We start from the raw sequence: 13304 nt of genomic DNA, 5'->3' as shown, positions 1-13304 counted from the left end.
ACAGCCAGCTTGTCACGTAGCATGTTGCCAGCATCTCCCTAGGTGTTTAAGGTTGAGGGCAGGCATTTCCTCCTACCTCATATCGGTATAGTTTTCTCACCAATACTCGGGTGACTGATTGCACAGGGCGATGGAGTCGCCACATCCCGACACACGATTATCCTCCTAGTCAATACTCAATATTATACCCAATGAAGATAAAATTTTAGATAGAAGTATTTCAACCCAGTATAGGGTCACACTCAGTAAAATATACGTAATAACCTAAAAACATTCGACACACAATATGAAATGCTTGTTAAAAAGATTTTTCTTAAAAAACATGATGAAAATGAAAAAATGAGTTGGTGGTCTTTAAAACTCCAAAGAAAAGCAGCTTGATTTGTTCTGGGTGATTTCTGACAAAAGAGTAGCATTACCGGTACAAGAATTTTGCAAAGTTTGGGCTGGGAAGACTTGGGAGAAAGAATACCAGCTGCTTGACTAAGTGGTATGTTACAAGTGATAATTCTCATGTTTGGTCCGTATTGAATTTGATGTTTAACAAGAGTAATACAAAAATGTTTATTATGACACCTTTTTCAATACAAGTTCTTGAAGTTAAGATTTACATAATATTATAAAGTCTTGTTTGATAGATATTTTGCCCTCCTTCAGGGGCATCTTCACCCTTGATTCAAACCTTAAAATCATGGTTACATGACAATAACATCCCTGTAATGGACTGGCCTGCACAGAGTCCCGACCTGAATCCTATAGAACACCTTTGGGATGTTTTGGAACGCCGACTTCGTGCCAGGCCTCACCGGCCGACATCACTACCTCTCCTCAGTGCAGCGCTCCGCAGAAGAATGGGCTGCCATTTCCCAAGCAACCTTCCAGCACCTGATTAAACGTATGCCTGCGAGAGTGGAAGCTGACATCAAGGCTAAGGGTGGGCCAACACCATATTGAATTCCAGCATTACCGATGGAGGGTGCCATGAACTTGTACGTCCTGTTCAGCCAGGTGTCCGGATACTTTTGATCACACAGTATATGTTAACAAAGATTAAAAATTCTTAATATTTTGTATTTGTATAATACCTTAAAACTGACACAATAAAAACATCTAAACTTGTGGTTAATACAATTTATTTTTATTTATTTATTTATTTATTTTTTTTTGCTAGGGGCTTTACGTCGCACCGACACAGATAGGTCTTATGGCGACGATGGGATAGGAAAGGCCTAGGAGTTAGAAGGAAGCGGCCGTGGCCTTAATTAAGGTACAGCCCCAGCATTTGCCTGGTGTGAAAATGGGAAACCACGGAAAACCATCTTCAGGGCTGCCGACAGTGGGATTCGAACCTACTATCTCCCGGATGCAAGCTCACAGTCGCGCGCCTCTACTCGCACGGCCAACTCGCCCGGTAATACAATGATTGCTAATGAAAAAATCTTGATGGTAAAAGAAACTCTTCTAAAGTTAGAATTTGGTCACTCCTTTCTTATCTCTTGTGAAATTTAGAATGTCTATGACTAAAATGGATCTTCAACTTTTTTACGCATGATCTGCTTGAAAACGTTAATAGTCATTTGTCCAATGGCTCATTCTTTCTGGAAAAAGCATTTACTAGTTGGCTACAGAGCCTAATGTGAACTCAAACACCAAAGCGAAAATGTCAGTCTGTTATAGACCATTAATCGTGGAGACATTATTTGAATCTGTGCTGTACGATTGGTTGCAGTCGAATTCAACGTTAAAATTACTGTTGTTAAAATGTGTTTGTTGGATGAATCCAGCTTGCTGTCATGTGTGATGAATTGATCTAATAACAAATTCTCGATAAAGCTTAACTGAAATTGTTGCTCAGTTATGAAGGTGCATCATCATCTGTTGCTTAAAATTGTTGATCGAATGGTGAAGCTAAGTGTTGGCTCTTAACTTCTGGAGTAGGAATCTGTAACATGAGGAATGGTGTGGAAGAATTGGATATGTGATGCGAGACAGTTAATCATGAACGAGGTTTATTTACTTCTTCAATTGTGCTGGACGTGTCTGGCTGTGCCTGCCTGACTGGCGCTTCTACTTCTAGTATTGTACCAGTGTAAACGTAGGGGTGAGGAATGTGGAGGGGAAGAGGGGGTAGGCAGAGCTTTGAAAGTGTGCGCTGTTGGCTGGGGAGAATTTTTAGGGGCGGCTTGGGAGGGCGTTGTGTTATGTGAGATAGTGGGAGCTTTTAAGTACAAAGATTTTAAAATGTTTAAGAATTTATTATGTTTCAAGTTCAAAATGCGCAGTAATCTAAGTGTTGACTCATATAGAGGATTTTTAACATCGGTAACATCATTGAGATTTTGGTTTTTATTATAGACCTGGTCTAAAAAGATGTATAAATTTTCTAATTCATTCATTAGTTTACCTATTCTTCAGATAATAGTAAGGTCCTTTCCTATGGATGTGAAATGATGTCCTAATTCCCTCATGTGAGAGCTCACCACCAAATATTTATTATGCTTATTGGCATTGTTCTTCTTCTTCTGCTTCTTCGTCTTTTCCCGCTCATGCGGGCTCGACGTTTTTGACAAGTCTTTTCCATTTTCCTCGGTCCCAAATGGTGTTTTCAGTTAACTGCTTTTCTGCGAAGTCTTCTCGCACACAGTCCATCCATCTTCTTCTAGGTCTGCCTATCTCCCTCCTGCCCTTCACCTCCAAGTCAAGCACTCTTCTTGCTACATAGTTCTCATCCCTGCGCTTAATGTGACCATACCAGAGCAACCGCCTTTCTTGAACTTTCTGTGATGCTTGAGTAACCTTAACACTGCCTCGTATGAAGCTGTTCTTGATATGGTCTTTCCTAGTAACACCACACATCCATCGTAGCATTTTCATTTCGGCTACATCCAACCGCTTATTTTGCGATTGTACTATTGGCCAAGTTTCTGCACCGTATATCATGGCAGGTCTCACCGCACTTTTGTAGACACTCCCTTTCACTTGGACATTTAATCTCCTGTCACAGAGGACACCAGACAGCATTTTCCAATTTAACCAGGCAGCCTGAATTCGGTGTGTAATTTCCAGATCTAGATTGCCATCATCAGATGCAGTTGATCCAAGGTACTTGAAACAATTACTTGCGAGGAGTTGATTTCCATCCATTTTCACACTATAATTTCCCTTTCCACCGAGGCACATTGGCATTGTAATGTTCCTTATATCTAGTATTAAAACTCCAGCCTGTTAAGAATGTTATTTGCTTTACGTCCACTTTTACGGTTTTTGGAGACGCCAGGGTGCCAGAATTCAATCCCACAGGAGTTCTTTTATGTGCCAGTAAATCTACCAACACGAGGCTGACATATTTGAGCACCTTCAAATACCACCGGACTGAGCCAGGATCGAATCTGCCAAATTGGGTTCAGAAGGCCAGCGCCTCGACCATCTGAGCCACTCGTCCCAGCAGGCCTGTTTGTCCAATACATGACACTCCACACTGTGTGCAAGTTAGTCTGTATATGCTGGATCCTGAATAATGGCTATTATTATGATTGATTGTGTTGTGATTAAAGAATATGTTCTGATTAGTATTCACTGTCCTGAGCGTTACATTAATGTTATGTTTTTTCAGGGTATTCACAACCTGATAGATCGCTGCATTATTATATGTAAACATGACAAATTTAGTTTTTTTTAGACTTGTCTGGGGTGAGATTTGTGGTTAATTTAAGTTCGATCTTATTGTTAATCGTTTAATCATTTCAATTTAAAACCCATTAAATTTTATCAGATTCTTTATATAGTCGAGTTCAGTTTTTAGATTATTAGCTGAAAGAGGGATTTTTAAAGCACAGTAAATTAAACTACAAAACACCGCCTGTTTATGAGAGTTGGGGTGTAAAGAAGATTTTTAATGATTATAGGAGAGTGGGTGAGTTTTCTAAAAATTCAGAATTCAAAGTAGTTGTTTATATGTGTGATCATTATCTAGTTAAAAGAAGTTAAAAGAAAGTATAAAATGGTTCAACCTTTCAATACTATTAAAATAAGAAATGTAAGTTTACATTCCTATTTAATTAAAATTGGCACCAGTTGCGACCAGTATTCTTGGTCGTCATCGGTCGATCATAAATAAGTGTAAAACAATGCACAGATAAATAAACCCTCAAGTAGCGAGGTCCGGTCATCGAGATGGCTACGGCACGCTGTTGCAATTACTTGTGCTGCTAGCTACCTTCACCCCTGTAGTATGACAGTAACAAGTTCAAGGTTAGACGCAGTCATGATTGGCGTTCAGGAAGCGGCCTGTGAGACCGGACCTCGGTATTTACGTTACCAGTGGATGTGAACTGTCTCAGCGATCAGTCGCATGCAAGCATCCCGTGAAACCGGATCTTGCTGTTTTATTTATCAGTGAGTATGAAGTGAAGAGTCTCAGTGAAGAAGGTTTGTGGTAAGAACAGTCCTGCAGGAACTAGTGTCACAAATAATACTGCTATGGATACTTCCAGGACATGTGTCACAAGTGAAAGCTTTACTAAAGTTGAGCAGGGGTGGCTTGAAGAGGACTGTAGTGATGGAGACAGTGATCATAGTTCGGACTCTGAAACGAGGAAGTGGTAGTTAGTGCAGTGAACGATGAGATAGAAGAAAATAGTGTGAGTGAATCTTCTGACGAAAGTAATAGTGACTCAGTTCAACCTCGTTTTTATTACGGCAAGAATCGATATAAATGATCATCAAAACCCTGCGTCCCTAAGCATTCTCGGACACTGAAACACAATATTTTGAGACTCCCAGCTTTACGACGTGCAGCTCAAATTGGTAATGAAGCTGACCCCGTATCTGTATGGAATCTTCTTATAACGGATGATATTCTCGGTATCATTCTTCGATGGACAAATGTAAAACTCAGCAGAGAGAGAAGCAAGTGCAAATCACAAACAGACTTGAGAAATGTAGATATGATGGAGCTGAAAGCCTTCATAGGTTTGTTATTTTAGTCTGCAGCTTTCAAATCCAATCATGGAAGCACAAAGTCAAGTTTTGTGACAGATGGCACCGGGAAGGAAATATTCTGCTGCATGATGAGTAAAAACAGATTTGAAACTCTTCTCTCAAACCTTAGATTTGACAACCCTGACGACAGAAGTGAACGCAAAGAGATCGATCCTACAGCAGCAATTTCTGAGGTATTTGACACATTTGTCAGGAACTGTCAGAGTGCATTCAGTGTTGGATCCTCTGCGTGTATTGATGAGATGATGATCAGCCTCAGGGGGAGGTGTAGATTCAAGATGTATATGCCCAGTAAGCCGTGCAAGTATGGACTAAAACTAATGTGCCTTACTGGTGCTAGGAACAATTACTTCTATAATGAGTACATCTACTGCGGTAAGAACTCGGACGGATTAACACTTAGTGTAGAAGAACGTCATCTTTCGAAACCTACTCAAGCAGTACTTCAGCTCAGTGCTCCCCTATACGGATCTAACAGAAATATTACTGCAGACAACTGGTTTAGTTAAATGGAAGTTGTGAAGTGTCTAAAAGACAAGAACCTTACATACATAGGAACTCTCAAAAAGAATAAACAGGAAATTCCACCGGAATTTTTGCCATCAAGGACGAGAAAAGTAGGATTGTGTCAATTTGGATTTACCAGAGACATTACTTTGGTCTTTACAATGGCGAAAATGGTATCAGAAGTCCCAAAGAAGGGGCGAGCTGTGATTCTTGTATCTTCTATGCACCACGACAGTGCAATTAATGCTGAGACTAATAAGTCTGAAATTACAATGTACTATAATTGCAACAAAGGAGGCGTAGACGCCTTGGATGAAAAGTGTGTGGTTTATTGCACTGGACGGCGCACACGATGGTAGCCCATGGCCATTTTCTACAGGGTCCTGGACATCAGTTCTGTCAATGCCTTCGTCATGTACAATGCCTTCAAGGATAATCCTGTGAGAACTAGGTTAGAATTCATGTTGGATCTTGCCTCCTCTCTTGTGAAACCGCAGATGGAAAGAAGAGTGAACGATTTTCATCTCACATTCGAGCTGAGAGCTTGCATCCACAGAGTTATGAGAATGCCAGAAGAAGAACCACAACCCTCAAATGAAAAGCTGCAAAAAAAGGAAAATGTGTTACCTGTGTGACCCAAAGAAGAAAAGGAAAACCTCGTACTTGTGCCACGGGTGCAAAAATCCAATCTGTTTGGAGTGCGCTAGCAAAGTATGTACTCGCTGCATTCAGCACGAGTAGAAATGAGGACTAAGTTTCTGCATTGCAGATTTTTTCCATGTTAATAATTTTCATTAATTTCCACCACTTCTGGTTAGTCATGACTGTGTTCTAAGTGACTGCAGTAGAATTTTTCATGTTACTTAGTGATACATCGTACTGTTCCTTAGTTCCTTTATTGCTGTCATATTTTTCTGTGTTTTTGCCTTTCGTCATAATTAAAAAGATTTGTCATCAAGTAGTAGAATATTCCATTACTATTTGCGTATTTTCCCATCAGGAAAGGTCACTATTGAGTACTGCAAATGTTTCTAGACAATGTTAGAATTTATACATGTATTAAAATGTAAAAAACGTTTGGCGGTCTCACTGACCGGCCCTCGTAGTTAGTGTTACAAATCAAGACCTCGGTACTTACGGGATAAATTGCTAAGTATAAAGAATTCTGTAGGTTGCTGATAGTGAAGCACTAAAATCTTTAGAGAGTTCTGTGCGTTGAAAAAATAGTCAATCACATGCAGTTTATGAAGAGCTGTAACACAATGTTATGAAAAAGTCTAAAATCAAATACCTATTTATCAGCTGCAATTTATAAGGCACTGTATAATTTTAAGGATCAGCACTGCGTGTCAATCATGAAGAAGTCATGGATCAAGGATGTTAGTAAAACATAAGTGTTGGAGAGCACTGTGTATGAAGAAGTCCAGAATCAAATATGTATCTAAATGTAGCATGGAGTAAATTCTTAAAGAGTTCATCTGCAGTCTATGAGGCAATTACATGAGGCTTATTACATGTTATGAATCTCATTATGATAACAGTATTGGAGTACAGAATGTAGAAAGTTTTTCATAAATTTATTTGAAACATTTTACAATAGCACTGCGTGTCGATAGATCCAGAAGTTATGAAGAAAGTCGCAGATCAAATATATAAATGTATTACGGAGCAAGTTCTTGAAGAGTGGATAGGCACTGTGCTTCCAAAAGTTTCGTAAGTTAGATCAATGAAGTTATTAAAACATATGACATAGAGAAAAACAATTGTGAAGAGAAAAAAATACTAAAAAGCAGAATATTGGAACAGTTGAGGAGTGTAATGACATAGTGTGAGATATTTTGGAGGTAAGAGTTAAGGTCGAACTTAGAATAGCGTAAAGTATAAATTTGAATGTTAGAGTGGTCAAAATCATTACAGATGTTAGAAAATGTCATTCAAATGGGAGAGTGAAAAAAGGAATGTAATGAGAAAAGAAAAAGTTGAAGCAGAAAAATAATGAATAAAATAAAGGGAAGAATAGGGAAATAAATGAGGAGGTGAAGTAGTTTAAGGTGGCTCAGAAGGGTGGGTTATAGAAAGTGGAAAATGTTCGTAGGAACACTATGAGGACTGGAATATTGAATTTGGGTTTGTAAATTTAGCATTTTGAAAAAGCAGGAAGTCGAATAAAATATTAGGTTTTTCAGAAATGTCATTTAAATTCAAATTGGGGTTGAAGTATTGGTCAAGATGAATAAAACAATTTTCTGTAGTGTTTAGAAGGGGGCCTTTGTTAATAACTTTAAATATTTTTATGTCCACTCATTCTCCTCAAATTCAAACTCATCCTACGTCTCGTGCGATCTCATCATGAACAAGGTTCAAAAATACTCACCGTCTTCTAATGTTGATGCAACGGCCATGTCAGTGACCTCTTTACCACTAGACGTGTTCAGCCTGATGGTTACTTGATACTCAGAGTAAGGTGCTAGATTAGGGATCATTACTTCAGAGTCTGCAGCACTGACGTTTGTCACGTGAAATTCCTTGTCTTCTTCACACCCACCCCTCTTGCGTGTCAGGGAGATAACAGAAACTTCATATTCTGTTTCGTTAGCAGCTGTATAGCAAGTAAAGTCCCATCGTACGTTCAAACTTTGTTTGTAAGCACGGACATGCACTTCTGGACAAGACAGATGTGAAAAAAAAACACAAAACAGACACTATCTATCATATACAGTTCAAAGCCATGCCAACGTCTAGACTGAAAATATATTATGAATTGAAAATACTCCTCTCTTCTTTATTAAACATTGATTACTTTTGAATTGATTCAAATATTTATAATTAGGTTATAGTTATTAAACTAAGATATATTGCATTTTTCTCTGTGTTGAAACATCTGAGCGTTGTTTGCTTTTCCTCAAAACAATGGACAATTGCCTCAATGGGTGATGTGATTACTTAGTTTCAAACTATGTAACCTTCCCACAAATTGGTTAGTTCACAATTCAATTACAATGTGAAGAATTTTGCTGCTGTAATTCATTCATCTCAGAATTTCATGGCTTGTCCTCTTTTGGCTAATTCATCCAATACTACCTGTATCTCCTGAGAAGTCATGGCAGCTTGTAGGTACGGCACTACACTAAGCTACAAACATTAGTCGTGATGAACAACGTGAGGACGCAGTACTTTCAGTAAATGTGTAACTAAAGTGCAATTGCACCTCACTCCACAAGAATCACCCCGGATGGAACCGATGTTTCTTGTCAGGCCTTCAGACTTAGAGATTGGTGCATGCACAGTAGCCAAGCTTAACCTGCATGCATGCCACAGTACCTTTGGTGTGGCGCCTCAAGAATTCCGATGCAGTGGTTTGCTTATTTCAAAAATTGTGAACGCTGTGAAGTTGGTGGAGGAGGAATCCCTTCCCTTATGAGCAATCCTGGCCACGATGTGGAAGGAGAGTGCATTTATATAATAACAATTATTTTATTATTTTATTGACCTAATCAATACATTAAACACAGACAATTAAGATCTTGTCCTTGTTAAATTATTCGTTGACATGTTATTTAAAGTATGGTACATGTTTCACCTTAATTTTGCCGATATCATCAGCCATGATTTGACCTTAAAATAAAATCAGGCACCTGACTGACTTATGACCTAGTATTGAAATAGAACTATATTAGAAGGGATCTTAAAAGGTCATGAATAAGAATTAACATTAGTAAAAAACTATTAAACTGATAGCTTTACAAGACTTGTAACTATGAGTAAAGTGAATAGTGCAACAGTTGATTGTGAACTTGTAATTTAGGAAAGTTGATATATGTAGCAGTATTTAACTAGTAAGTAGTTGATAATGGAGAAACATTCCATATTATCAAATCAAATGTGGTCTTGTTAAAACGTGACGATAAACATTAACAAATTAAAATGTCGTTGAATGGTAGTCTTGTAACTGATGAATAATCAGTTGTATGCATAAGATAAATGTCATTAGCATATGGTATAATATTTTCACTTTAATAATGGTGTGAAAGCTGATAGCTCTTAATTGATATTCAAAATTGATATTGGACTCCTTTGGACCATCTCATTTAATATGATATTTTGGCATTACTACGAATTGCAGGTTTTGCTGAAATGCTGGTTAAAAAGGGCGATGCTAAAGTTGTGTGTAGATAAGCATGTTGATTGTTGATTCTAAGGTGAAGTCTCTTGGCTTTCAGCGAGAGTAACTTGTTGTGTTATGATATATGGGCTGCTGCCAACTGTCCCCATTCAACCAATAATCAATAGTAGGAATAGTCCAACCTATAAAACCTCCAGTTCCTTCATAAATTCTTAAAGAAACATTTCAAATTCCACAATACAAACCCCATTTTAAAAAATTGATCGAAATTTGCAATTCCTTAAACAAATTTAGTTTACAACAAAACCATGTTTTACATTCCTTTGGCATTACTAATATGTACACAAATATCCCTGTCAATGACACCATCAACATCATAAAAAGTAATCTGTCCAAACATAGCACATTAAGTAAAAATCAAAATTGATGAATGCTTAAAATTATTCAATTTTGTTTTAAACAATAATTACTTCACTTGTAATAAGAAAATTTACAAACAAGAAGGATTAGCAATTGCCGATCCGTTATCCAGATTTTTAGCTGATATCTATATGAATAATCTCGAACACAGAAAGATAACTAATAACATCAAAGGGCTCAGCCTATGGCATCACTATGTCGATGACACCATAGCAATCATTGACAAACAAATCAACAACAGTGACAACATATTATTGTTCCTTAATAATTTAGATAATAATATAAAATTCACTAAGGAAGATGACAGCAATAATTCTTTAAATTCCCTAGATGTTAAAACCATGCGAGTTTTATACAAGTTTGACTTCGAAATATATCTTCACTCCAACAACCATAAAAAGTGTACATCCTAACTCACATAAAAATGCCACTTACCACAGTCTAGTACATAGGGCATTAAAAATCCCTATGTCATCTAATAATCTAAAAAAAAAAAAGAATTACAGTTTATAAAAGAAATAGCCAAATCAACAGATTTAATGCAGACATGATTAATAAAATCATCAACAAAGTAAAATTGAAAATAGCCACACATTTAACCCCATTTAAACACAATAAACCAACATTCGCTAAGTTCACGTTCACCAACCATAGCATTCATCTGATACCAATTCCCTAAAAAAAAATATAAAAAAGCCATTATGTAAAAATAGCATATACAACAAAAAAACACCAATCATAATTTAATTTTTATCACAACTCAATTAACACTACAGATTTCCGTTATTCTGGATCAGGTATATACAGATAAAAATGCTTTACATGCAATTTTTCTTATGTTGGCCAAACTGGCAGCAGTTTTTCAACCAGATATGCTGAACATTACATTTTCTGCAATGGCCAACCAAATGGGGGACACAGGACATAAATTTACTACCAGAGAATAGGATTTATATATCTTAAAAAGAATCAAGAAAGGTAAACTCAAGACAGAGTACGAAAATATCTTCATATTTCTTGACCAGCAGTTCAACAAAGATAGGAACTTAAATGATGTCATTGATTTAAAAAGTCCTTTTTACGAACAGATCGCAATACATTTACAAAAATCAATTCCCCTCACAAGTAAAGTTTTCAAAATTTTCAATCTTAAATCACTAAGCACTCCCACCATTCGTATACATAATACACTCTCTTCTTTCTCCCCCCCCCGCTAGCAGCTCCCCTTCAATCACAACAAGCAGGCCCATAGCCACGCCTTTGTGAGTGCAACCTGCTAAAACGGGATCCCACCACTATAACACGCACAGTAAGAACTCAACAGTTGCCAGCAGCCCGAAGATCATAACACAACAAGTTACTCTTGCTGAAAGACAACAGGTAAGTTTGTACGTTCTCCATGTCATTTTCATAGTGAACCTTATTTCCAATGTTAACACCATGCTTCTGGTTTTCAATTACAGACTTCACCTTAGAATCAACAAACAACATGCTTATCTACACACAACTTTAGCATCACCCCTTTTGACCAGCATGTCAACAAAACCTGCAATTTGTAGTAACGCCAAAATATCACATTAAATGAGATGGTCCTAAGGAGTCCAATATCAATTTTGAATATCAATTAAGAGCTATCAGCTTTCACACCATTATTAAAGTGAAAATATTATACCATATGCTAATGACATTTATCTTATGCATACAACTGATTATTCATCAGTTACAAGACTACCATTCAACGACATTTTAATTTGTTAATGTTTATCGTCACGTTTTAACAAGACCACATTTGATTTGATAATATGGAATGTTTCTCCATTATCAACTACTTACTAGTTAAATACTGCTACATATATCAACTTTCCTAAATTACAAGTTCACAATCAACTGTTGCACTATTCACTTTACTCATAGTTACAAGTCTTGTAAAGCTATCAGTTTAATAGTTTTTTACTAATGTTAATTCTTATTCATGACCTTTTAAGATCCCTTCTAATATAGTTCTATTTCAATATTAGGTCATAAGTCAGTCAGGTGCCTGATTTTATTTTAAGGTCAAATCATGGCTGATGATATCGGCAAAATTAAGGTGAAACATGTACCATACTTTAAATAACATGTCAACGAATAATTTAACAAGGACAAGATCCTAATTGTCTGTGTTTAATGTATTGATTAGGTCAATAAAATAATACAATAACTTATTGTTATTATATAAAGTCAAAGATCATCAATACGGATCCAAACTGATTTATATCACATGTAATAAGCAGAGTGCATGCCGGAGAAAGAAGAAGTGCAGAATGAGTCCAACTTGAACCTCCTTTCACATAATGGTAAGTACCAACTAGAGCATGGCCACGTATAGAAACATCAAAAGGAAGGAGGGGGAAAGAGAAGGACAAGGACAGTCTCCACGTCTTTTCCTTTGTCATTCTCAGTTCTTCTGCTTTGTATCTTCTTAGCCGCTGACGACCTAGTTTCTACTTCCCAGGTGGAAAAAATGCAAGTCAGAAATATTCAACAGCTCTTAATATTTATATCATGATTTAGACTGGTTCAAGTTTCATCATCGTCTTGTACAGGACATAAGCCTCTTCATATTCTTCTGTTCCTTTCAGCCATCTGTCCCTTGGTCTCCTTCTTGGGCTCCTGCCATTTCATTCACATTCTTCTCGATTCTCTTCACATCTACATTACTTCTCAAATGTGTTATCTCTCTGGCTTAGCTCCCCTGAAGTACACAGTACATCTTTTGCTCTTTTGGAAGACAGCTTTTCTCCATACCAAGCTTATCTGCTTGCTCACTTATTTCCTTATTGTTTATTGCTGTATTTTCCTATATTAATCTGCTCCACCAATCATTACTCCAGTTGTTAATCTATCCTTCTTCCTGCTTGTCAGTACCATCCCAATTTGATTTACTAAACTAGCTCATGTACCCATGCTTTGCTATGAAATGGCACATTGTATACAGAATTCTAGGTAAAATACTATACACTTTGCAAGATTTTATTGGACTGTCTTACTCTTAGTGTTACTAGAGAAACACCACGAGGAGGTCGCCATATGTCATTTCTCATGTGAAGTCCGAGCAGGGAAGTGTTTTATTATAATGACAGCCAGTTGAGTCTTGGAGTTTAGATTATCATGGCAGGATGCCTTGCCTATTCCAGTCACAATTGATTTAGGGAGTTTTCATTACAAAGGCAGGCCTCATTTCCTGCTTCCAGTCACATTCTAGTTGGGGAGA

At 37.2% G+C, this 13304-nt stretch overlaps 1 protein-coding gene across 1 annotated transcript in view; it reads right to left on the bottom strand.

Annotated features, from left to right (window-relative positions):
• Window positions 1-13304, bottom strand: part of LOC136866889 (receptor-type tyrosine-protein phosphatase H) — an 819913-nt gene that overhangs the window by 721751 nt on the left and 84858 nt on the right. The window lies entirely within an intron of this gene.

The sequence above is a fragment of the Anabrus simplex genome, chromosome 3 (genome assembly GCF_040414725.1).
Source record: "Anabrus simplex isolate iqAnaSimp1 chromosome 3, ASM4041472v1, whole genome shotgun sequence".
In the NCBI taxonomy this organism is placed as follows: domain Eukaryota; kingdom Metazoa; phylum Arthropoda; class Insecta; order Orthoptera; family Tettigoniidae; genus Anabrus; species Anabrus simplex.
This window is presented reverse-complemented; position numbering and strand designations above follow the sequence as displayed.